General features: G+C 38.5%; 1 long non-coding RNA gene across 1 annotated transcript in view; it reads right to left on the bottom strand.

Moving 5' to 3' along the window:
• Positions 1–21,634: 21,634 nt before the first annotated feature.
• The window catches only part of LOC116442753, a 128,747-nt gene continuing 123,633 nt past the window's right edge, over positions 21,635–26,748 (bottom strand). Inside the window, exon 8 of the long non-coding RNA XR_004239636.1 lies at positions 21,635–24,763. This is a non-coding gene — a long non-coding RNA (uncharacterized LOC116442753). The remainder of the gene's footprint in view (positions 24,764–26,748) is intronic.

The following is a 26,748-nucleotide window of genomic DNA, read 5'->3' as shown; positions in this document are numbered from 1 at the left end:
CCTGAACCCCAACCATTTTGTTTTGCAAATCAAAGTAAGTGATTGCAGTGCACCTTCTGGCTTTAAAATATGTTCCTTGTTTGTATTACAACACCATCAGGACAAAATCCGCTGTGCCAGGCCCAGTAAAAGACGTGATCAGAGACAGTCTTTGCCCCCAAAAGATTCAGTATCTAAATAAATGCAATCGTTTTGTGGTGTAAAAATCAGCAGAGAGTTCCTCTGAGGCTAAGCACAAAATAGTCTAAAATACAATTATTGTGAATTGTTGCATAGAACAGCACTGGATGAATGTGAAATGTCAACATGTTTCAGGCGGTTTTGTAAGGCTTCTTTTTAATTTGTCTGTTCTTGTGCACCACTAACATTTTCCAAGCCATTAAAATACCCCTGGTACAGCCTATTAGTGTTGCAGAATAAAATATGCATCTTCTCCTCAGCATTATTCTTTTACAAAAATGGGTTTCCTACCAGCAATGTGAACTGGATATACATACTAACCAATTTTCCCCTATATTTCCTAATTTGGAACCTGAACTGATTAGGTCCTTGTCAATGAATGGGCTTGTATAACTAAAGTGTTGGGAAGGACTTTGAAATGGGAAAACAAGCAGAATATGTAACCCTAAAACTGATGGTGTCCATCAAATTTTCCAGTAAGGCAATTTTTCCATGTATTAGACTAATTTATTGACCTTTCATGCTGTGTATTCCATGCTCCTCCCAACTAAAGCTAGCCAAAATTTTCAATTAGAAATGTAGGCCATCTGAAGGCTATTTCTTTTCACTTCCATTTCTTACTCATTTATTTTTGTATTTATTCAAGTGCTCTAGAGAACTGCAAAGACTACATTATGCCCAGTTAATTTACAGCCCTCATTTTTATTGGGTTACTCTGAATTCCAGTTTTTAAATCAGCGTTGCTATGTCACAAAAAGACATGTGTGTACATCTTGTATGCAGGGCTAATTTTGTATGAAAGTAAGTGCTAGGATGAGGTGCTAGAATGCTAATAGCATATTTGTGAGTTTCATAGCAGCAGAGCTGACAGGCAAACAGATTCTGGCATGTCATTTCAGACTATTTTGTCACAAAATTAGCTTTGTGAAAATGTATTTTAGCACTTTCAATTTTTATGTTTTGGTTTTCATCTTTTTATTTTTCTAAAGTCTTCTAAATTGCAATTAATTATGTTAAAGTTTCAAGTTCTAATGAGTCCAAATAATTTTTTCCTAGTTTTCTATTTACAAATGTTTCCTAACTGAAGAACTTGGGAGGCCAAGATCAAATTCACAGTACAAGACATTTGATGCATTCATTTGTTAATAACTTGTACCTTATTTCTGCTTTAATTTTGCCTGGCTTCGGTCCCCAGATACTTTTCTTTCCCCCCCTTTCTCTTTGCAAAGTCCCAGTACCTTCTTCCTATGCAATACATGTTGACTAGTCCTTTGGCAACTATGGAGTTTTTATTCCATTATTAATTAATTTTTCATCTATTAAAAGGTCCCACCCAGAGTCACAATGTATCAGATAAAATACTTTTGGCCTGACAAAGGACAGAGAGGCACTTCACGGATATATTAGCCTGAGCCTGGATGAGCACAAAAAGCAGCAAAAATCCAGGCACCTCAGCTATTTTATGAAGCTCTCTGGGGTCACTGAGGAGTTGTATTATTTTGAAAAGTTATAAATAAAGACACAGAAGCCAGCATAATTAAGTTCTGTTTCAGAGCAAGGAGCTCAGTGTGATGTGTCTTTCCTCTTGCAGATAACAGAGAATCTCATGTTGGCTTCAAGAGGGCTCTGATGTCTCCTTTGGCCACCTGTTTCTCTTTCCATTGCATTCTTCCCATTCACTGACCATTCTACTTCATCCAAAATTCATGGGATTCCTTTAATTTGTACCACCAAATTTGATTTTAATCAGGTCTGGTCAAAGGATTCAGAGTTGGTTGGTTTGTTTTCCCCTTTATCATTTTACTCAACACTGGTCAAGCACAAAAAAAAATTAAATAACTGACCTATAGCCCTTTTTCTTTCAAACCACAATTACCACAGTATTAGCAAAGCTGTCTGAAACCATTTTTCAGGGGGACACAGGTTCCAGCAGCAAAGCTGGCTTAAGAAGCTTCATTCTTCTCCTATGCTTCCTGCTGCTGATTCCTCTCCCTCACCTCCTCAGTGCTATGAAAGGAGTAGTTTATGGATCCATACTGCATGTCACAGGAATAGTTAAAAGAAAAGCCCTCTCCAAAATACGCCTTCATTTCAGCGCACAGGTACTGCTGAGCCAGTGGAAAAACAAACCACATAGTGCTGGTTATGGCAACGACCAGCTGAGGGAAGCAAACCAGTCAATAACTTCTTCAAAAGGCTTCTCCTCCCTCATCTGTGTGCCAGGGACTGGCCTTTGCATGAGAGCTGGACTGTACCTACTGAAAGAAAATGGTATTCGTGCATAAAAAAATGAATAGCCAGTTCAGAGATTACTGATGAGATAATAAAATAAGAAAGAAGAGTTTTATGATGGTTTATGATAGAAGAAAATATTGCATAGGTACAAGATCTGACCTCTTCAGGGCATATTATCAATATTTCATGAGCCTGTGAGGAAAGGAAACATTTAGCAGTGCAGCATTAAATTCCATCTGAAAATTTCCATGTCAGTGGCAGGCAACAGAAATAGTAGCTTGGACACTGAATCTGTGGAGTTTTTCAAGGAATTCAGAATTTACCTGTTGAAAACTTGCATAAAATTGAGTCAGGAAAAGTAGTGCTTAAAGTTACTGAGTGGAGTTTGATTAAGTAAAAATTCTTCAGTAATGGTTTAAAAAAAATTCATTTAAATAGGTTTCTGACAAGGAATGTACAAAATGTACTAAGATATATCATAAGTATCTCCAAGTTTAACCAAATGAAATGTGTCTGGGACTTGAGAATTTCCCTCCAGGAAGAAAAAACTGAGAATAATGCTTTCATATTCAGAAAAAGATTGAAGAGAGGTGCTTAAAAAATGAGGGGAAATGTTTCTATTGGACAACACAATTTTATTGAAATTGAAACACTTTGAATTAATAAATCAGCTCTAATGAAATCTTCTGGGGTAAATCTTTGCAAGGAGATGCTCTAATAACATTAAAAATATACTTTGTTTTTACTTCTCATTCCTTTGTTTAGACTTTTCAGTTATTTTAATAAATCAGCCTCTATTCAATATGCTGCAATATATCATGTACTATATAAATTAAGAAGGCTTCTTTTTCCTGGAAAATAAGTGTTTCAGTACTATTTTGTCAGTATTTATTTTTAAACTTCTTATTCTTCTGGAAGTTTCTGATGAGAAGTCAGGCATATATTAAAACATTAAAACTTCCCAGAGAATTTTATTTCATGACCCCCACCATATTTGATTCCACACTGAGTCTTTCCTTAGTACTCTGAGCGACATGCTGTCCGGGACGAAGCCTGCTGAATTTTGTAGTAAATGCTCTTTGAAGAAGATACCTGCCACATTTAGGGGTTTCAATCACTAATAAATGGGAGTGGATGGGGGATGAGAAGGCTGAATGAGAACTCAGTCAACTGAGATATTTATTTGCCTGGGAACATAATTAAGCAAACACATTGCTCATAACAATGAATGGATTAAGTTTTATTTCCCTGTATGTTCACATACTGTTATTTTTACTGATATAGCCTGACTAGGATGGTCACATAAATATCCCTACTCTGTAGTTTGTTCTCCTTCCAGTATAGGAATTTATTTTAGTGATAAGTACTCAACCACACATACAATCATGTTCCCTCAGTGCTACTGTAACCCTGCCCAGGCTGGAAAGGGCTGCTGCATTACTTCAGTTCCATCAGTGCACTGTCATTTGTGTCCTATCTGATTGTTTTTGTAAGAAAGTGGTGAGAAGAATGAGAAAATGTCAGCTACTTAAACTACTGTCTAGTAGGCAAAACTGAGACCAGTGTGTTCATGATTAATAAATGGTGACTGATAGAAGACAAGTGGATTCAATCTATGCCTTTGGCAGATACATTAATTCATGTGTGTTCTCCATATGTGAGGAGATGTGACCATTCCCCAAAACTCCAGCCATGAACAGCAAACCATCATAGGAATATTTCCACAAGAGAGGGCCAACCTGTAGATAAGGAATAACCATTTTGTGCATGTGATTAGTGGCTCATGCAGGGGCAGCTGCTGCCCTAGTGCAGGCAGAGGGCTGTGCAGGGCCAGCTGTGCTGGCAGAGCACAGGTCCTGCCCCCCGTGTGTAGCGCTGCCATGAGGAGAATGGACAGCCTCATTTCCCACCAGCAGTTCTCTGCTGAGGCAGGGGTGTGGGAAGTCCATAATTCAGTGATAACTAAATTTGTGTTCCATTTTGCTGCTCAGAAGATGTGTCCTGTTGAGGAGAAAAAGAGGGAAGGGAAAGCTTTCCTGGTCTATTAAATTGTAATTTAAGGCAAAGAGAATAACATACTTTTATTTTCCTTGGCATAGAAGATGTCAACATGTACTTATCAAAGAATGAAGTAGGTAAGGGCACAGGAGAAATATAGCTAGAAAGCAATGGGATTTTTTGGAGTAATTTCTCTTAAATATATGTTTCTCACCTTATTCATATTTGTTTAGTAACATGAATTATGCTAGCTGCTTGTATCAAATTACTTCATCTGAAAGCACTACCTTGTGCATAAAGCCCTTAAGCTCTGATTGTGCAGATTTATGTATGTATTTAATTTAATGTATCCTGGGTCTTTCCTAGCTAAACTGAGTCCTTTTTACATCATTGTAATGAATGTAAGTGCATTTGATGACTACTTTCTAACCAGTCTTGTTACAAGACCGTTTTAGAGAAACCACAGAGTAAATAAATGATAGACTCTGTGAGTAGGCCAATTGATTTCAATTATGCCATTCACAATGGCTTGTGTATGTCTGTGTGCATGTGATTATTTATCCATATGCGTCTCTTTGCAGAATCAGGTTACTCTTATATGTCTGACCTCTATTATTGACTGAAGCTAAGTGAAAACTCTTAGCAATTATATCTTCTAATGCTTTATATTAAGCATTGTTTAATGAGTTGTTGCTCCCCTTCTTTAGTTATTAGGCATTGTTATTGTCTCTAGGTTACATGATGAGATAATTACTTTTTGTTCTGAAATCTATTATGTGTAGTCATTACATGTAGTATGAGAAGCCCTGGTAGTCTGCCACTGAGTATGGATTATCTCCTTCTGTGCCTAGATAACTACAAAGGTTGAAGGCAATGTTCCCCATCTGTGACTCTGCAAAACCCTGAATACACATTTTCATCTGCATTTCCAGTACAGTTAATCACATTGTGGAAGAGATTACACTAAATATATTATCAAGACCAAACCATTAACCAAATGTCACTCAGACGTGTCAGTGAACAGAGGGTGGAATCCAGAATGATGTATTTAACAGACCTTGAGCATTCAAGTCAATAGTTATTCTGATTCTCCCATCCATCAATATGGGCAAATGCTGTATTTCCAAGCAAAGCTTAGATCTGACAACTCAATATTTGTATGTGATGAGAATTGTAATTATTTTAATTTGAATGTTAATTAATTTATTTTATAACTGCCTATTGGGCTTGTGTTCCATCTGGCCCAGTTTAATATATCTTGATAATATTTAGTTGTGGTCTGATGACTAACACCAGGTGTGTTTATATGCTCTGAACTAATGATGGGAAATGTCATTCTTTAGAATTCCTGAGGCATACTGCTAGGCATTTAATTGTGAGTCTATTAATTTCATCTTCTGAATCTCTATTTCTGTTATTCTTTGCATATGCAGTGAAAATCTGAGTCAAGAAGCTTTCCCATATATGCTAGCTCACATGTTTTTTAAAAGCATCATGGTTAGACTCAGATTGTTACATTATACGATTTCCACAGTCATTTGGAGAAAGCAGTGCATGTGTGTATTAGTTTAGTTAGATAAAATTCAGTACAAATGCAATGGGCTTCTGGGAGGAGCAATCTAAACTGCTCACACATGACTGACTTTTAAATGAATGGCAAGCACTTGGGAGAAGTTCTGGAGTCATTGTGGAGAGCTCAATAGAAACATCTGCTCAGCACAGCACTGGCAAAATAATGAACAAACAACCATTCAAGCCAGCTCCCTACCTTTCTGTAGTTGCAGAATTGAAATGGGACTCAGCTCACTAACCAGCAATTTAAAAGTTAGACATCCTATGTAAAGTAGTTACTGAAGCTCTTTCTGTGGTCAATGGAGGGAGACTAACCTCTGGAGGACAATCCAGCTTGCTAAAGTATGTCTTCAGTAAGCAGAATTAAGTGTCCTTTTGAGGTGGCATCTTTTCCAGCAGCTGTAGAAAGGTAAAGCAGTTGTTCTAAACTCCTGGAGAAGCTTTTAAATAGATAAAAATGTGGAAGATGTTGACATCTCCGTACCTTGCTCTCAGCCCTTAATATTGCATATATTTTGTGAAAAAATGTGGAGCTTGGCTGATAAGGTTCTTGGCAGGAACAAACAGGACCACATATCTTACAGATACTGTACTTACCAGACTTTCAGTGCTGGGAATTGCAGCTGTCTTCAGAAACTGTTCAAGAAGTCAAGACACTTTTGTGGTCAACCCCGTAAGCTTGGACTCTCCTTGCTGAGACGTTTGTGGCTGCGGTACACTTTCCTCTGGCAGCTGGCATTCCTGTTCCGTCCACATCTTCATAGTTTAATCAGTGGAGAACCTGAGGACTGACTCATGTTTTAGTTGTTGTGTTTATTATTTGGCATGGTTTTGTTCCTGATTCTTCATCTGATCTGATGGCCTCACCCAGTAGTAATTGGTGTAGGACTATTTTAAGAGAGAAACTTCCTGTCACAAAATGTAATATTAATATGGGTCATGGATAGAGTCTTCTCTATTCCATTCCTCAGTAAAAGTTTCCTTTAGGATCAGCGTGAGCTCCTTCCCCCAGTGGTGACGTTTTCTCAGTAGTTCCCTAACAGTGAATGCAGAGCTTAGAATTCACCTGCTTTCATTTTGAATATATACTATTTAGGAGAAGCTTTGTAAAACTTTGAAGCAGGTATCTGGAGAAACTTATCCAAGAAGTGAACTTCTTTGTTTCTGGCTTGCCCATTCCCAATAGGGAGAAAAAGATTTACAGGGTTCACAGGAAATGAGATTAATAAATTTTTTTTTTAAACTCTTAGCTATCTTTAGCTGTTAAGAAGTGGGATTTGAATTTCCTTACTTTTTAACATGACGTGTGAATATACTGTAAGTACATAACAAGTGATAGACCTTGTGAATTTTTAAACCTAATACAAATAAACCCAGTGCACTGGGAATATTGACAAAGCTAGAATTTCCATACTTAAGGATCAGACTATTTGTTCTAGTTCAGGTGTAAAAACTATTACACAGTACAGCCATTAAAATCATTCTTCCAGCTGCTAATGTTTGGTTTGTCTACAAAATGTTCTGAGGGTGGCCTGTTAGAATTGATAAATGCACAACTCAGCACATTCCATCTGGGTATTTTCAATAAATGGGAGGGCAAATGCAAACAGGAATGTGAATTTCAAGTTATTGTGCCTCCCAATGTCCTCCACAAAGGAACACCAGATTGTCCATTTGCATACATTTTCATTCACAGAAGGCCTTATAAGTACCCGCACGCTTTCTTTAAAGTTACAGTGTAGTGCAAAAAACAACAAAAAAAAGCCAACAACAAATCAACCTCCCCCCAACGAACCAACAAAAAACTCCAGAAACAAAATTTCAAGGAAAAGAGATAAATTCTATGTAATTATGGGCCTACAGTCAATTTAAGATAAATGTCATATAACTAGGTATGAGTCTGATAAAAGGAGAGGAAACTTTCATGAAATGTGTCCAATTCCACTCCCATGATACTGGAATGCATACTGCTCAATGGTATTGCTCCGCTGTATGGGACAAACATACAGAAATATCTTGTCAGATGAATTCTAATATTATCTGAAAAAATATACGGGATAGCAGCACTACAGAGTTTCATAGCTAAAAATTGGCTTATTTTTTCCCTGCAATGGAATTTCTTTGCTATCTTCAGAGAGCAACTTAATCAGCTCTGAAGCAGCTTCAAAATAGCTTTATAGCAAAATTAAAAGAGGTTACATTAGAACTATGTCTCACAATGGAATCTGTAGTTGAATAATTAGAAATAAAGTAAACAAGAAGAACATCTAAAAGGCTCTGCTGTCAGACTGCTTTTCAATATGTTTTTGTAGGATGGCAGAATAAACTTACTTTTGTCCCATGCAGAAGACCATGGAAATTCAGATTCACCACACAGTATGTCATTGTCCACTATTATTTTTAAGACCAGGATCAGTAAATATGAATATAAAAACTGACTGCTTATGTGAATCCTAGTTCACTTTTATTCACATCCAAAATCTGACCCCTCAAGAAACATCCTGCCTTTGTTATGAATATTAAGCAAAATCATCCTTCCTTTTTACAAAAGACTAAAAGCTGTAGATGAAAAACAATTATTCTTTGAGCACAAAGACAGATTAATTTTGGAAAACCCAAGGGAGCTTTATGGTTAGCACATTCCTCTTTTCACTTTTGACTGTAATTTTAAAAGAGGTTTGAAGGAAGAACACTCTGCCATATCAGCACTGTGGGTAGTACAAGGGCATCCTCAGGGTTTCCTGTCCAGTACAAATTCAGTGTTTGGCTCAAGGAAGTTGATAGTGATGGTCCTGACTCCAGAAGTGGAGATGTATCTTGCATTGCACTGTTTTCACAATAAGATATGATTAAACCTTTGGTCTTCTGCAAATGATTAGTTAATTTTCTGGAACACTAGAAAATAATATGCAAATTTTTTAACAGTGTATGTGGTAGCCTTGAAACGTTATTTTAATCAACAGAAATGCAGTTTTATCCAAGGACTTATTGCCAATGGGCAATATTCACTGTTCAACACTTGTATGGGTACCCTCACACTTGGCAAGATCAGTTAGGCATGAGACAAAGGTAACATCACATAGCAGGAGATGACACATTATACGTGATGAATAACCATGGCAAAGGGACAGTAATTTAGCCAAAAATAGTGGTTCATAAGTGTGTCATAAGTTCAGATTTGGCCACAAGTTAACTGCTTGCCACATAGCTGGGTTGGATTTTTTTCACTTGCACAGATGTGAATGGAGCTGCTGAAGATCTGCAGACTAAAAAGACAGTATCTGTGATGAATAATTCAGCTGTCCTGCTAACCAGTTTTCTGGTTAATGTACAGGCTGAAATAAATGGAAATTCTTTGCGTCTTTTGACAGATGTTATGTGCAAGTTTAAAAACCTGAGGGGACATCATGGTTGTGACTTATCTAGGCTCCAAGAGAATAACTACCACGTCCTGAGAAAAGTTTAAGACCATATCTGTTGAATTTATTAATTTTCATCTGAGTATCATTCCTCTCATAAACTCTGCATGGGCAAGAAAAGATCCAGGTGGCATCGTTCTCCTGGTGTCTCTAATCTCCATTCTGCTGCAAGCTCTTAAACAATTAGCTTGATTTTTGTAATTAGTTTTGATCTGGGGTCTGGGGTCTGCAGAATATTAGGAACTGTTTCAACAGGCATCTATAAAAGGGGTAAGCAGTGTTATAGCTGAAACACATGACTTAATTAATTTTCTCTCAGAACATCTGGAATCAATATTAACAGCCAGAAACATATTGTGTCCTGTATTTTTTCCATTATCTCTAGGTGGTGCTTTATGAACCCTGGGTGGTATAATGATGAATATTGTGACAGGAAAAGGGATTTTCTACATTGATGTGACACTGTACAGTGGTACAGACAACTCTTTTGTGTGGATCTGGGAGCTATTATTTATTCATTCATTTATTCCTTTTACTGAATCTATATGCGCTGGAGTGATATTGCATTAAACTTTAGCCTCTAGTGAACACTATTTTGTTAACCGTTTCTAATCAGTGGATATAAATTGGACAAAAAGCCTGTGTACTAGAAACAGAAAGTGTATCACAGCAAGCCTGGGCTCTTTAGTCACAGAGAAAAAGGACAGAACGATTTTTGAGTTGCTGGATTAATGTACCAGCACATTGATAGCTCGCTCAAGATGGTGCAAGGCTGGGCATTAATCACAACTGCCTTCATGTGAACTGTGCCTGGGTCAGCAGGTATCAGCCCCCACTTTATGGCACTGGCCCAAAATGAAGAGGTGGTTGGTGCTGTATGTAGGACAGGTCGGTACCAAAACCACCTGGTGGTTCCAAGCCCAGAAGGGGTATTCAAATAGTTGAACTATTACACACGTGTTCACTCTAGAATGAAATATGTTAAAACATTTGAAAAAAGACCAAGTATTTTATTTAATTTCCCATATTTTCTACCACACAAATCACTTTCCTGAAAAAGTAGGGGAAGCTGGAAAGTGAAGAATTTCTTCCTCAATTCCTTTATAATGCTGTAATTTCAAACCTGTAAATTGAAATTTCTGTGAGAAATTTCCAGGCTTTTAAAATACAAAGGCTTTCTGGACATTGTATCAGCACAATAATTCATAGAAGAAAATCAAAACAAGAAACTTTATTTGAAATCAGTTAACAGCAAGATCTGAAAACATTCAACATCATTTCAAAATGAATTACTAAATCTACATTAGACTAATTAGTACTACAGAAACACAGCAATGGACTTAGTGCACTTGTCTGTCTCACCCAGCAGCCATTCTCCATTAAGCTCTTTGGATTCATTAATTGTAGCAATGATAACTATCGCTGTAGAGAAACACAGGATTGGGGATGATTTGGAAGGTATTTGATGAGTACAAACATTTTTAAAAAATTGTGGATGTTTGCATTGAGCCCACCTTTTAAAGAGCTGTAACAGAATTACTTTTTTGAAGTGAAACTTATTTGTTTTCTAAAGCTACAGGTAGATATTTTCAGTCCATAATGATGGATATATCAAATCTGCTTTTAATTAAGTTTTCAATGTGAAAACATATTACAAACAAAAAATCAAATCAAGTCTTCAATCAAATGTGTCTTTTCCAGTGCTTTAATATGCCAAACACACTTACCTGCATACCTGCATGCTGAACACGAGCCATACAATGGGTAATGTGTGCCTGCTCTAGAGTTAGCAAACATTTTAAACATGCATGGATTTACTTCTAAATAGAATGAAGTTAAACTACCATGCCTGAGTTACTTCTAAAGCTGCCCTAGTTGTGGCTTCCAGAGAGAGAGGCCCATCCTGAGAGTAACCCCATCCACATTAGCACTGCACAGCCTCAGTGCTGCCTGCCACCACAGGGCAGGGAGGACCACATGAGTGCTCTCTATGGTGCAAGCCCACTGTCATCTCTCAGGGCTGCAGTTGCACGTGGGTACTAGCTCCAATCACCCGCCTGCCGGTTCTCAGAGCCCTGATAAGAAGACTGAAGGCTCCTGATGTTCATATCAGCCTTGTTGTGTCAGGATAGTAGCCTAAATTTGCCTGCTGGCTTCCATGTCAGCAGTGGGCTGTTATTTTCCAGGTACAAGGTTCAGGAGTCTGTTCATTCAGCTTTTCTTCAGGGGTTGGTATGGGGTACAGAGCAATAGTTCAATTTGTTCTAGGCCCAGTCTGTGTCAGAAATCAGTATCACCCTTTGGGTATTTGGTATGCCAGACCTGTGTGGGAGTAGATTAGCAGTTCAGTACTAAAGTACTCAAGTCAAGAACCTTCTGTTACTGAAATCTTAAAAACACTCCCCTACTTGTCACTGTCCATGACATTCCAGTTACCATCACTGGGTTCTGGAAAAGTGAGGTGTCCAGCTGTACTGAGAATATTAATGGAGTTTCTCACAGTTCATGTGATTATTGCAGCTGTAAAGGTGCTATTCCACTTCAGCCACGTGAGCCTCAGCTTCAGTGAATATATGCACAGTACACACCTCACAGGGATCTACCCTCTTCTCTTGTGGAAAGTTGAGCAACCATTTTGAGCATCATCAGCAATGACATTAGCCTGTGCTGCCACAGGACCTTGTGGGGATGGCCTGACAAGCACAGAGCATAAAAGAAGATCCACTCTACTCATCCATCCTCCAAGCTGTCTGTGAAGGGCACATCCAATCAGAGGAGGTTGGTGGAAACCTGAATCTGATGACCTTCACAGTCTCCATTAGACAGAAAGTCTTCCTGAAGGACCCCATGCACCCTCCCTCCCGCACCTCAGGCAGCATCTTCGTGGTCATTTGTGTCCAAGACATTTACCACTTACCAGGGACACGTGCTCAGTGGTGGTTTCCCAGCCCTAGCTTAGGGTCTGTGCAATGGAAGCATTTTCACACGGTGCCCCATCAGCCAGCTGTGGTTCAGATATACAGATCGAGCTGCCTGTGACTTTTCAAGTCTCCCTCCACCTCCACATCTGAACCTGGCTCTGACCATTCCACCAACCATAACCACATACTGTTGTCAATAAAATTCTGAGTTTAAGTTTGCTTCCTACAAATATTTACAAAAGTCTTAAATGTCTTCTGAGCCCCAAGTAGCTCCCTGATGGAGAACTGACCTAACAGAGAAATCACCCATTAAGTAAAGAATAATTACCTTCTCTTTCAGTTCCCAGAACAAGGATTTTCAGGGGAACCAGCCAAAGGACAGAAAAGGAGAGTGGGTAACATGCTGTAATCTCTCAAGCCCAGAGCATGGGACAGTCCCTAGACAGATTCAAAAAGCACTGTAAAACCATTCTGTGTATCCTCTCCACTTCTCTTAGGAGATGAAACACTGAACCTGATTCCAGATATTGTTCCAGTTCCTTCAAAGCAGTGTAACTGGTGACTGTGTATTCTGCAGCCTACATTCCCCATCAAGTGTGCAAATTGAAGTTTAGAGGAGACTTTTGTCAGAAACAGGCTCATCCTGAACTTCCCATTTGGTTTCCAAATGGCCTAATGAAGAAAAATTCAGTGAAATGACATAGAGTAATACTGGAGAATAAAACTGTGACAAAATAACGAGTGACTCACAGACTGCAGTAGGAGTTCTGTAATTTTTTTTCTGTGCTGTTACATCCAGGCTCTGAATACTGCAGAACAGTCTAAAGGAGCAATGAAATAAACTGTGTATTGAAGGCTTGTAGTTCAGTGTTAAAAAAGCTCCTTCAAAAGTCTTCTTGCTGTTAAAAGCAGTGTTGGGGAATTGGTACATAAACGATATACTGCAGAAATAAGTCAGGCCCTAAGCATCCAGGTCAAAACTTTAGATTCCAGAAGCAAAAGGATAGCTCACTATGAGTAGCTAACATGCTCAAAGAAAAAAGAATCCTTTATATATTCTTGACCTACATTCAAGTAAAATGGTACTTTTCAACTGCTCTTAAATCTTTTTTTCAGCTTTATTCTAGAAAGGGTATTGCAGTTTGTAAGAAGCTTGACTGCTGTAGCACATCTGCTGCTTTAGTTTTAAAAGGGTTTGATTGCAGAAGCCTGGATACTTGACAGAAATTTCTGTCTTAAATGGTAAAAATATTCTTGATCTAGAGGACATAAATATTTGGTTCAATCCTAGAAAACCTGAAAAATACAGAGAAATTATTTGCATTTAATATCAAGTATCTCTCTTGACACTTTAATTACAGTACATTTTTTGCTTTTCCTTTCCTGATCAGTTGGGCATTTTTCCTTTTTTCCCTCCTGTTGTCTTTACTGGCACTTTGTCACTGGATCCAAATTGTTTTCTTTTCCATGTTTCCAGCTTTAATATCTTTAGTCCAGGATTCTGGAAATAAAATTACACATATTTACCTGTAAATTCAAAAAATCCAACTATCAGAAATTACTTTTCTGTTTCTTAGGCTGAATCTGAATGAGTTATTTTCTCTGATGCTGAGATTTCTGACTCATTCACTCTTTCTTTTTTGGATTTACTTGGTATGTGACTTTTCAGAGTCACTATGAATTTATCACCACTCCTGGATATTCCACATTTAATATTGATTCTTCCATCCTTTGCTGGACAGAAAATGACTTCTTCAGAATCACAGAGCAAAGTAATTATTCAGCTGTGAGGGAAACATGAGGATCCAAGGCTTCTAACTCTCAAATCTTGTGATAACAAGTAGCTCTTTAAAAGACTCTGTGCTTCAAGTCTTTTAAATGTGTGACAGCACAGATCAATGAGAGGGAACCCACCTAGAGAAACACAAGTGAAAAATCCAGATGACCAAATGTAGTTTTTATTGCATTTATCAGTGCTGTTTGAAATCGAGTTAATTACTTTGGGGGGACCTGACATACAGCATTCAGGCACCAGGTGTGTAACAATTCTGGTGGTGCTGATTTCAGTTTCTTCTACTGTTGAGACCTTCAGTGTCTGGGAGCCAATGTTTTTACCAGTTCTTCTACTCCTCGTTAGGATGTGCATCTGTTACAGGAATTGTGGGGAAAATCAAGACAAAATCTCATTCTTTAAAGTTTTCTGTTTGAACTTACAGCATTTTATTGCTTATTCTTCATATGGGTGAGGCTTTTTAAATGTTTGATGATGATTTATGAAGCCACAAAACCATTCAGCACAGCAAGCAATAACTGATGTAATTAGCACATTTGAGGACAGTGAAAACTGCAAAATAAGGAGGCATCAGTCACTAAAGCAATAGATTGATTTTTTTTCAGTATGTGTTCCAGTGGTTTTATCAATACCATGTGTTAGTGCTTTTGGAGTATGTCATTCTCCATTCTGCTCTTTGCTGGCTAAATGTCAATAGAAAGTACAATATCTGAACTTATTAATGCTTTTAAACAACTGTAATAACGTGCTACTGTTGCCAGATACTATTTGGTGGTCAAAAGATAAAGCAAGCATGGAGAAATGGAAAAGGTCATGGACACATATTATATATGAAAAAAATAATTTACCCCTTTCTGGGCCCTTTTTCCTTCTTTTAGAGGTGCCTTCCTTTTATATAGTGCCTTCTTTCCTTCCCTGAAGGGACAGGGAGATAGACAGACTGCACACATACAGATAACTTCCTCAGGTTGCACTCAAACCTGTAAAATGTTTTCTTTGAGTTTTCCAATCTGGTCCGCCAAGACACAATAAATATCTTCTGCTCTGAATATTTGAGTTATGTCCCCTATTGTCAGCATGTGGCTAGGTTTAACCAAATCTAAACAGGAATTGAGAAACCTGAAATAAAATTCTGCAATACATGAAGCAACTAATTTGAACATCCATCTGTGTTAAAGTTCAGGATGGTGGGTTTTTTCTATGTTAAGACTAGAAATGTTATCAAGGAGGAAAGCTGTATTCAAGGTCTTCTGTAGGCTATACATATTTTCATACTTTGTTTTTCTTAAGTGCATAGTCTGTGAAAACACAGATGAGAGTCCTTCATCCACAGTTTCTTTGATGCCTGTGGACTGCTGAAAAGTTATCCCAGGTAAGGAACATGTAGCTTATTAGCCAGAAATCTACTCCATCTGAATGTGAAGAAAGCTGATCCAAAATTGTGATAGTACATGCTGGGATTTTTCATCGAGTGAAATCCACAATTTAGGACGAATACAAGATGTAGGGAACAGACTGCTAGAAGTCTTTAAATCAAACTGAAGTAAATAAAAACCTGTCTTCACAACACAGAGCTTTTAAACTGGTCTTCACTGCAGACGATTCTTCCTATAAGACTTTGATTTTCTTGTGGTAACTTTCCAAAAGCATGAAGAGGCTTTTTTATACACCATGAAGTAGGCTTCAAAATAAATGATAGTGTTGTATAAGTTATTTTTAAGCCTGTGAATTATAGGAGAATTTATTCCCTTTCCATAAAAAATAAATATAAACAAATAAAGCAAAACCTACAGATTTAATAAATTAAGATCTAGATAATAAATCTCACTTAAAATAGACCAGTAATACTCAAAACACGTTACTGACTGACTGACTGAGCCAAAGCATTATTCTCAAGAGAATGTTTTGCCCTTTTAGTAGAATTAAATAAGTAGTGGAAATAATATTTAGAAAAAGCTTTTTCACAGCAGAGCCAGAAGATGACTTTTGCTTGGTAACTGTTTAACTAAGCCCAGCTGCTGCCATCACTTGGGAACGGGTTGTGGGAGGGTAGCAGCGGCTTTTCTCTCAAGTCAGGCCAACCAACTCGACGGGGACATCTGTGGTACTCAACAAACCCTGAGAGTGCTTTGGGGTGGCTTAAATTTTATCCTTATTATACCAGACCTCAAATAGGAGCTATTGGGGGGTTCCTGAAGTAGCTTCCATACCGATATTTAATCCAAAAAGGCCAGGCAGGTGGTGTTGCTCGCAATGACAAGGTTTTCTCCGTTTTTACCTTTCAGACACGTTTTGACATACTAACTAAAGTGCTCTGGTGCTTGGATCACCTCCCTGGTTTTTATACACAGGATAGCTCCAGCAGGGAAATTCTGGCCCCAGGTGAGGCCTGCCATGGCTGAGTTTTGACTGTGCTGTTCTGCTGGGACAAAATTGCAAATCTATCAGAGAAAACAGATCCTCTAAAAGGCTCTGTGGTTCAATATTAGGCAGGAAAGGATGAAAATACAGCAAGAGAAAAGCTGAGGGCAATGGCCAGGTAACTATGGCTAGGAGAAATGTAATCTAGCCTGTGAGTGGAGGAGAGGGAGTTGATGAAGGACTGTAATACTTTACTAATTTGCTTCAGGTGGACAAGGTAATATTGTTACCATTTTTGTCTTTATTGAGGAAAAATATGAGTGAGTTTTGACTACCAGAAAGGGGTTTGGCTCCTGAACTGCACCCCCCCCAGTGTTTGTATGGGGTGCATGCCCTGTGACTGTGATGTCATCACATGGGTTGGTTGTAGCCCACACCCCAGCTGTGAGTGGCGGTGAGCTACTGCCAAAGGAAAGTCTCAGTGACAGCACTCAATTCACTGAAGGAAGACTCTAGGTGTCCACCTGGGGAAGGTGTGCTGCTGTCCCTGAACAGAGATGTTTCATGAAGGCTGAACAGACTGAAGGAAGAGGAACAGTTTCAGACACACATCCCAGGTGTGTGCCTGAAGAGTTATTCTTACTTCCTAGCCCTAGGCAGCGCAGTATGTGGGTTTGATTGGATTGCTGCTCTGAGTCACCTAATTCTCCTTTTTTAATGATTGTAGGCATCTAATTTTGTATTCTCAGCTAGCAGCTGGTTGTTAAATGCGAGATAACTCAGAGACACCTCTGTCCTGTATTGTGTGTGGCCAACGAAAAGAGCAGTCCTCGACTTCTAGTCCCTGTGGGGAAAGCCAATAGTTCAGCCATGCAATTCATTTCACAACCATGTAAAGCTCACCCCTGCTGAGCTTATTGTAGACTAAAAGCAGATATTAACCTTAAACTAGCTTGGCCAAATTTGACCATTTAAACAGCAGTAGGGTTTTTATTGGTTTTGTGTTTTGTATCAATCACATATTTCTGTGGTTATAAAGGCTTTTCTAAAAATCTTATCTTGACTATGATCTTTATTTTTACTTTAAATTCTTCAAACCTGAAGGATAAAGATATTTAAAATATTGTGACTAATCTATTTTTCTGAGGAATCCTCTGCAATTATGACATTTCTCCTAGGGATTCTACTAAGAATTTTTCGAAATTGGCCCTGGTGTAGTATCAGTGAACTTTGGACCAGCACCATTGCATTCTCTGTGGTGGTGAGATGGAATCTTTGCTTTATTTGTATTGACTGATACCAGAATGACATTTTCCATTGTTAGTTTCTCAATGCAGGGAGAAATTAATCTCCCAGCCTATTTGCATCCACTAGCAATAAAGCCCAATTTTAATGAGAAAATGAATATTTGGACTATGTATCTTTTCTGGCAGCTGTGCTTTTTATTCACTCTGACTGAAACAGCTTCAATGACAGCAGCCAGGATCCTCCCCTTCTGTTCAGCTTTTCCATAGAAGGCAAAATGAAATATGTCTCTAAAGATAGGACAGTACTATTCTGAGTACTTGCTTTTTCATGGGATTATGCCAATAAACAAAAGAAAAATACTCATTCCCACCTTTATCATTTAAGAGCCAAAGCATTCTTTCAGTAATATCAACTATTTCTTCCTACCCGTTTCTTCAAATTCACATTCTCCCTCTTTCCTTTTTATTTATCCTTCTTGGCTTCTTTTATCATGCAATAAAATAAATGTTAGCTCTATGTTAGATTAGGTTGTTTTCAGAAACAAAAGTGGCATTTATTTGTTCTACAAGGTTTTAAAGCTAATGGTCCAACTCACAGGTAGAAAAACAACAGTGATTCATATCTTTCTTTGTAAGCAGCATAACCCGAAGGGCATTATGCAACTCTGGCTTTTATAGGGTTTTTCTTTTTTTCCTCAGGCATAATGACTCCAGAGAGACCAAACATAACAGTGATCAATTGGGCTGCTTTCTTTTCCATTCCAGTTTTACACAACAAAGGGATCTGTTGATTTTATTTGTCATTTATTTATGCTTTAAGCAAGCATGGTTTGGAAAATATTGGCCTGTCCAGCAGGCACTTCTACCATTGGTGCCTCAGCATAAATGTGTTTTTCCCCTGTATGAGATTACAAGGCAAGGTCATCCATGGTATTACAGCTCTGAAATAAGCAACAATACTGAGAGCTGTAACCTTTTCTAGTTAAAGCTAGTGAGAATTTTGTTGCTGGGAGCTGGCTATAATGGAATACAAATCAGGAGTTGACATGTTACTTGTTGGCTTTGAGCCAAATCTAAAATGTGCACCAGTCCAGAACTGCAGTCTTGAAAAGGGTTTCCTCTTGTGTTAGCCTGAAGTGCTGAGATTTTTTTTTTCCAGGTGGATGCAGCTGGATCAGCTGCAACCATAAGCAACCATAATGTGCCTAGATCCATATAATCAATCCAGTGTGTGGGACCTGGCAAGTCCACGTCCAACTCCTCCATCCTGTAGATGATATTGGGGTGAAGATTTGTTGGCTGGATTCCTTGCCAAAAATGAAGCTGCAATTCCCCTTGCCTTTAAGACAGAGCCAAAGAAGACTGTGGTGATGATCACTCTCTGTCTAGTGTGCATATTGTTAAATTGTCTTTTCAGCAAATGGATGTCCTAAGGCCTACACTCTTTTGTCTGCCCAGGAGATTTAAGCCCCTTTTCCAAATATTTCATGTGAGTTCCCCAGTCAGTGATCTGGCAAACCAAGAAAGAGGACTGTTAGAGCATTGTGCTTGAAAGGGGAACACGTGCCTCTGATGCCTTGTCCCAGGACTGTAACACTAATAGCATGTTTGAATAGTATGACAGGATGAGTGAACCTGGCTTGGTTAACCAGAAGAGAGTCGGGAGGTACCTGTTCTTTGGAAACCCCTCCAGGCTGGGTCTCTGAGCAGCCTGAGAACCAAGAGCAAGCCATCCTTGCCCCACAGTGGGGGGCATGTTTGAGAGCACCCATGTAACACAGCCTCAGCAGTGGCTCCTGTGGAGTGGCTCAAGGCATCCTCCTGCTCTGAGACTCAGGGTGTCTGCTCCGAGTCCCACTTCCACAGGGTCAATGACCACACTGGGAACCTTGGTATGATCCTCTGTTCTCCACAGATGCCAGAACAGTGGCCAAAAATGGGATACCAGGGCAAACAGGTGCCTGTAGCTCCCTAACCCACCGATGCCATCTACTCACATGCAGCTTCAGAGGCCCCTGCCCATGACAGCACTCTCATCCTGTCCTGCCAAATCCTAAAAGCTGAAACATCCTGACTCATTCTGGCTCTTTGTCTTCTCGCCCAAAACATACATGGATTTTTTTAAAGCTTTTGCTTTGTTAAAATCCTCCACGTTAGTAGCACAGGTCTCATTACCACGTATTGGCCACAGTCTCCTCTTAATAGCTACAAATATCTCTGGCATAAGAAGCTTTTAATTGCCTTTATTCTCTGTGGTGAATATCTGAAGGCAGTGACACATACATAATTACCGCGCAACTGGAAAAGAAGTTTTGGACAAATGTGCTGCTTATTTTTCCCCTCACTCCTTAAAAGGGGTCTTCCAGTTCACAGCAATCACAAGGTGTGTATTATGTATGTAAAAAGGGGAAAATTGTGAGTATTTTGCCAATTATTAAAAAACCCTCTAACATGCAACCTACTGTTCATTAGCTGAAAAAATAAGGTTTCTGTTTCAAGAATGGTACAGTTCATTTAAGATAATTCTGACCTAGATTTGTACTGTACTGAATTGCTTCAAGTGAGTAATGCACAATCTATTTATAGGATCATTATTAAATTAGCACTTGCACGATTTAAATCCCCTTGCAGTAGATTCACAAGGGAGACTCAGGCACTCTTGTCACCCAGTGGGTAGCAAGCTTGGGTTAATGTTCACAGGAGTGGTAGTCTGGACTAGTTTTCTGAAAGGAGTAACTGATTTTGAGATGCAGATAGAGCTTGCTGTAAAATGGAAATTCACCTGACCAGTTCTGGACTTCTACTTTTGGGTGAGATGAAAAATACTTCTAAGTACCACTTTTCCATGATTAATTTTTCATTCTGGCTTATTGAGCAGTGTAGGTTTTCAATACCTGTAGCTATTCTATGTAAACCCCACCACAGGGTCCAAATATAACATAGGAAGATCATCATTAGGTATTGTGGTAGTGTTGTAGTGTTGTGGCTCTAGTTTGCTGGAGCTGGCAGTAGGTGCCAGGGCATGTTCCACTGATCATTTCAGTATATGAAGTTTTCTACCTTCTTTTAAATCAGGTAATTGCTACAGCAGCACTGCAAACATCAAGGTGATCTTTCTGAAAGGCCTGTGAAGACTACCTCACTTGGAAATGTTGGGAGCTGAGTGCTTAACTTCTCTGAAAAATTAAGACATTTAAAAAAAACCATATAACTGACTGTTATTATCAGATATAAATTAGGTGTTTTGAAATTTGCCAGTTTCGGCAGGCAACTGACATATATGGATTTGTCAAATCCTAGGACAGTAGCCATAAGTAATGAAATTAGCATGGAATGTATGAATCCTGCCTTGGTTTTGCTTCGTTTCTTCCTTCCACTCTACTTTTACTTGTTAGCTGTATGGGATGTTGTTTAAGGTGGGAGCTGTGTTTCATGTCCATGCTTTGTGGCACTTGGTGTTCAGGGGTTCCAGTCTTGATTAAAGTCTTCCCACTGAATCATCACTTGTGAAACTAATGGCCATACATAAAATAACAGGTTCTGAACAAGATATTTGCTATTCTACCTTTGCCTGTCACTTCAAATCCCCTTTCTTTTTGTTTAGCTTCTCAATGTCACCTTTAGGTTTAAGTGCTTTTTTCCTGCAGCTATGCAGCAATTTCAGTGCATTAACACATTTTTTATATGAAGCAACACAAAAAGCAGATTCAGAATAAGTCCCTCAGAATAAAGTACTGTGTAGGTCAATATTGTTTTGGAATCTTTTTCAAGGGTGTATCTAAATCCTTAAGAGAATGAATTTGAATGTCCTTTAACTCTAAGAGGACCCTAACTCTATCAAGAATAAGGTCAGCCCCAAGTGTCTTGTACTCCAGTTGTAATTTGAGTGTGCTGACTTATACAGTGGAGTTAACAAAAAGATTTTAAGTTTTATTATTACTGATATTATTATTCATGACAGTGTTAGAGTTGTCTCTTGAAAGTAAAAATGCTTCTAAACTGAGTAAGAGCAGACAGAAAGGTTGTTAGCATAATGTACATACACACTTAGAGACATAGAGACATCCACTTCTTTGCCAAAATTAAATCCCTAGACACTTTTATAAGGATGTAAAAAAAAGTAGTAATAATAATAGTATTGATAATAGTAATTGTTATACAATAGCTACATTTTTCAATCATAAAGTCCATTTAATCAGCATAGAATAATTTGGAGAAATATATATATTCAAGGACTTGTTTCTTTGGGAGCTAGGAAATTTTGAATTGAAACAGATAGGGAAACAAATGTCCAGACGGATACCAAAAAACCCCCCAAATCTTCTACTTCATCTTCTTCATCACTGGCAAATATGTATTCAGAGATGTCAGATATTTGTTCCAGCACTGTCTTCTATGAATGTTCAGGCTTTATTTAACATGCTCAGGAATAACTTGACTTGGGTGAGGACCTTCTTCCTTGACTTATGAAGTTTCCAAGGCCTAAAATGGAATATCTGTGATCTTATTTAGAGGCAACTGGGTGTCAAATTCTGTTTACATTCAACAGAAGTCCAAGAGATAAAAATAGGGAAGAATGAGATGCAATTTTTCACAGTAAAAATGCAATAACTAATATAAAGTCACATCCCAATGCATTCTGAAAGTTCAGTTACTGGAATTCTGGTGTGAAATGGTTTTATATTGCTGGGAATTCTACTCTTCTGTCCAACAGGAGTCTCAGAATTGGATGTAGAGACAAGCCCAGAGTCTTGTCCTTGCCCTTGAGTATGGTAATGTTATTGCATGACAGCAAGTATTTTTAAAAAACAGAGAAAGGGACCAAGTCAATACACTAAAGCAGCGTCCATGGGCAACAAAGGTCAAGTGGGGCATTGGAATAGGTTGACCAGAGAAGTTATGGATGCCACATCTCTGGAATTGTCCAAGGCCAGGTTGGATGAGGCTCTGGGAGAGAAAAGTGTCCCTGCCCACAGCAGGAGGGTTGGAAGTAGTTGATTTTTAGGCTCCCTTCTGACCCAGGCCATTTTATGATTCTATGATTCTGTGATTCAGTGATAATGGGTTCTCTGAAACCAAAACACAGTTTCTGTGAGTAGACTGGTAGGGTGATTGTGTGATCTATGTATATACAAAGAGACTAACAAAATAAGCATACTTGGTTACCAAAATATTATGCAGGGTTATCTTCTGCAAAAGGCCTTCCTTATTTTTTCTTGTTTTGTGTGATCAGTTCATACCAAAACATTAATAATACATAGAGGAAACATCTACAGGTATATATGTTGTATGATTCAGGAGTATATTAAATGCAATATGTTGTATTTGTGGGAAGGAATGTTTTTGTAGAGTGTATGCTAAAAAAGACGTTTTTTAAAACACTGTGTCACAAAGGAGAAAATGACAACACACATGATAACTGTAGGTAAATAATTACACCTGCAGGATAAACTTTAAAAAGCCGGAAAAGTCACAGATAGGACACTCTTCTCACTGAAGAATTTAGTGACTTGTCAGTTTCTATCTCATACTTAATGGTATCTAAATGCTGTTTCAGCCTGTGAATTGAATTTCCTTTTAATTTGAGCAGATCATATATTCATTTGTCAACGCTCTATCTTCATCAATCAAGGCATTATGCCTGGCAGTTTCATCTCATCCTTAAAGATAACCTTGGGTTATGTCATGACTCAGTTCTGTATTGCCCCTACAGAGATAATGAATTCACACATGTAAGAGCATCATTTACCAATGGGTGTGGGATGCTGTTTTGAACATATCATTTCCATCTGCCACAGGATGATTCCATTTGCAAAAATTGATCTCCTGGAGGAGGATTTCTCAGCTAGGGTAAGCACATTGTAGGCACAGTTTAGCAGAGTGTGGTGTCTGACAGGAGAGGAAAAGGGGATCATATTGCTTCTGCTGTCCCCAGAAAGTCAAAGCTCAGGGAATGGGCTTGCATCTCTTCACACTCAGGCTGGAGAAACGAGCAAGGGCAGGGTAAACAAGTCCTTCCTTCCTGTAGCAAAAGGTTTCAGCTCAGCAGGTCTGAGAGGAGTAACACATCCACAAGTACAGATGGTGAAAGCATGAAGTTAATCCACTTCCGGAAAGTTCAGCCTCAACTGTGTTAAATTCTGTTAGATGCTGATGCAGGCACTGCTATGAGACAACCTCTTTTAAACAGCTTTAGGATTCAGCTTAATGGCTCCCGGAAAAGGACCGAGCTCATATCTAATTACTGTGAATAAAACTTTGAATTTCATCAGCTGTAAACAATAGTAATCACATGTATCACAATGAAAATTTATGCACATCAAACAGTTTTCCTTGTGTGAAATGGAATTTGACAAGAGGGAGTGCAGATGGATGCCTAAGAAAGTACTCTGCAGGGACAGCTGGGGTGGACCAGGAACAGACACAGACCAGTTAGATCACTGCACGCCTTGGTAACAAGGTAAAGTAGATCTTGCACATTACATCAGTTTTCAAATACTAGCAATATCAAATTATGTACAAGGCAAAGGGCATTACATGATAACTGAGCAGCTTAGGGTTAGGAGTATTTGCATCCCTTTTGAAAATTTGTGAGAATTACGTCTCTTCCTGTTTCCTGCCCAGTCATGAGAGGCAAGATACAATTGTGAGCTTGCAAGAGCAGGACAGTATCCCTTTGAGTAGCCTGGGAGCTATTGAGTGGAGTTGCCTGACTTCCAGAGCAGCTGTATACGTCTGTAGCTCAAAAGTCATGGCTTAAGTACAGTGCCAAGAAACTGAGTCCCGCCATTTCCACCTGCTCTCAGTTCTGTGGAAAGCAAATATTCATTCAGCATATTTGAAGTACACTATATATTCTTTATGTGCTATAGAGATGGACCTCCACAGACCTACAGTCTGTTGCCTCCGTGCAACTGGTATCGTGCTGGCATTTCCTCTGTCTCCTCCACTCACAGTGACTGTAACAGGAGATTGAGGTGCAATCCTGGTCCTGGTGGCATTCACATGCTCATGTAACATGAGGAAGATGATGTGTTTCTGTTTCATGCAAATTACTGGTCACGGTGTGTTTCCATGTACATTTTTCAAGAGACATGTTTGATTTAATTTTCCCAAAGCCCATCTTTGCCGTCATATTTTGGTATATTGTGTATCACTGTTCCATGTGCATTGTGTCACAGTGTGATCCTGTCAACTGTCATAAAGGATAAGATAGTATGACAACTTATATCCTAATGCAGTTTGACAAGATGAAATATGCAAAAAAGTAAACACGGTTCCTGCCAGTGCCCACTGGTCCTAACAACTTCAGGTGTACCTCCCTTAATTAATCACTAGCTAATGATAGTTTACTGATAACTGCCAGAAACAGGGCACAGGATGGGTGCTGTGCATCTATGTGACATATTTCAGGCTGGCATACAGACTTACAGAGGTATTGCCTGTATGCCATGTCTTGTACCAGTTCTTATTAGACCACTCTGATTACACTTCTGGTTCTTGCAGGTAGGCAAAAGTACAAATTCACTGGAACAGCTTTTTCTTTTTTGAAACACATAAATCAATCTCAATTCTTTGAAACTGCATTGTTCTAAAAGGTGTTCATAAATCTTGGAAATATAACTTATTTTTCAGAAGATCTATATTTTATGAAACACAGTTTAAATTTTCACCTGAGACCATTACGGTTTCTGTGAAAAGAGAATGGATAACAAATAGAATGAAGGGACTCTCATTAAGCTTAAAATTACTCAGCAAGAACCATTCTGAATCAATTAATCATAATGCAACAGGACTCTAATTTTCTGACATTCTCAAAATCAAAAGTAACTATTTGCATCATATTTCATCATAAGAAATGTGATTAATTTTGTTTACAGCTGATGAAATACATTATTTCATCACAGTAATAAAATACTGGCTCCACCTTTTCTATTCTGGGAGCTTCTAAATTGAATACTAAGGTTGTCTAAACAAGGTTGTCTCACAACAGTGCCCTGCCACCTGTTACTCTTTTCCCTACACACCTTCCATGACCGTGTGTAAAAAGGATCAGAAAATCCAATTTATATGACATAGCAGGATACTGTGAGACGTATCTGTAGTTTAAAATAAGATTAGGCTCCAGGTACTTTGCAGGGAAATAACATCAGCCCTTCTGTTTATCAGACTTCATGTGTGACTGTTATAAATTGATTTTTTATTTGAATATATTATTTTGTTAATCGGTGTGTTTTGGGTTTGTCCCCAAGTTGTTTGATTTAATATTATCTAAACAATCCAGATTCTTGACACCTGAATATGTTAGCTAATATGACAGCCTATTATTCAAGGACAGACAGGTAAATTTCCCCTGAAACATTACTTATGGGATTGGAGGGGGCTGCCTTGACACCAACAAATGCATTTTACACACCTTGATTCACCCAGCAAGGAATGTTAATTATTAGAAAGGTAGAAAGGTGGTTCCTATTTATTGTTCCATGGAAACAAATGTTTCCAAAACCATTTTGAAGAGAATTTTCTTCATATTGTTTCATATTCCAATTAAATTAAAATTTCAAATAGGGAGTGGAAAGGGTTAAAAAAAATAAAACATGAAAGTTAGCAATTAATTTGAAATTATATTTTAAAAAGAAAAAAGACAAACACAAAAACCAATTCTGGTTTTGACCAGCCTAACTTCTGGCACTCACTGCATTAAAGAGAACATAGTGAACAACATAACCCACACTCTCATGCCTACCACACACTTTGCTGAGGCAGCTTAAGGAAGCACCAAAGGCAGCTCTGAATCCTCTGACCAAAACATGATTCTAATGCACTAAGCATTTAAACCCCTGTAACTTTGGAGAATTTGGGTTAAGAGGCAGATTTAATGAAAACCATGCCTAGCTAGCCAAGGAAGTGATTTACTCTCTGTGCTAGTACAGTGATCTCTTCCATTAAAGAGGTCAGGCTGTCCCTGTTTGGAAGTACAGCATTGTTCTAGAGAAACTTATAGGAACAACATACCAGCTACG

The sequence above is a fragment of the Corvus moneduloides genome, chromosome 4 (assembly GCF_009650955.1).
Source record: "Corvus moneduloides isolate bCorMon1 chromosome 4, bCorMon1.pri, whole genome shotgun sequence".
Taxonomy (NCBI): domain Eukaryota; kingdom Metazoa; phylum Chordata; class Aves; order Passeriformes; family Corvidae; genus Corvus; species Corvus moneduloides.
Note: the sequence above shows the minus strand (reverse complement) of the source record. Positions and strands in the feature narration are given on the sequence as shown.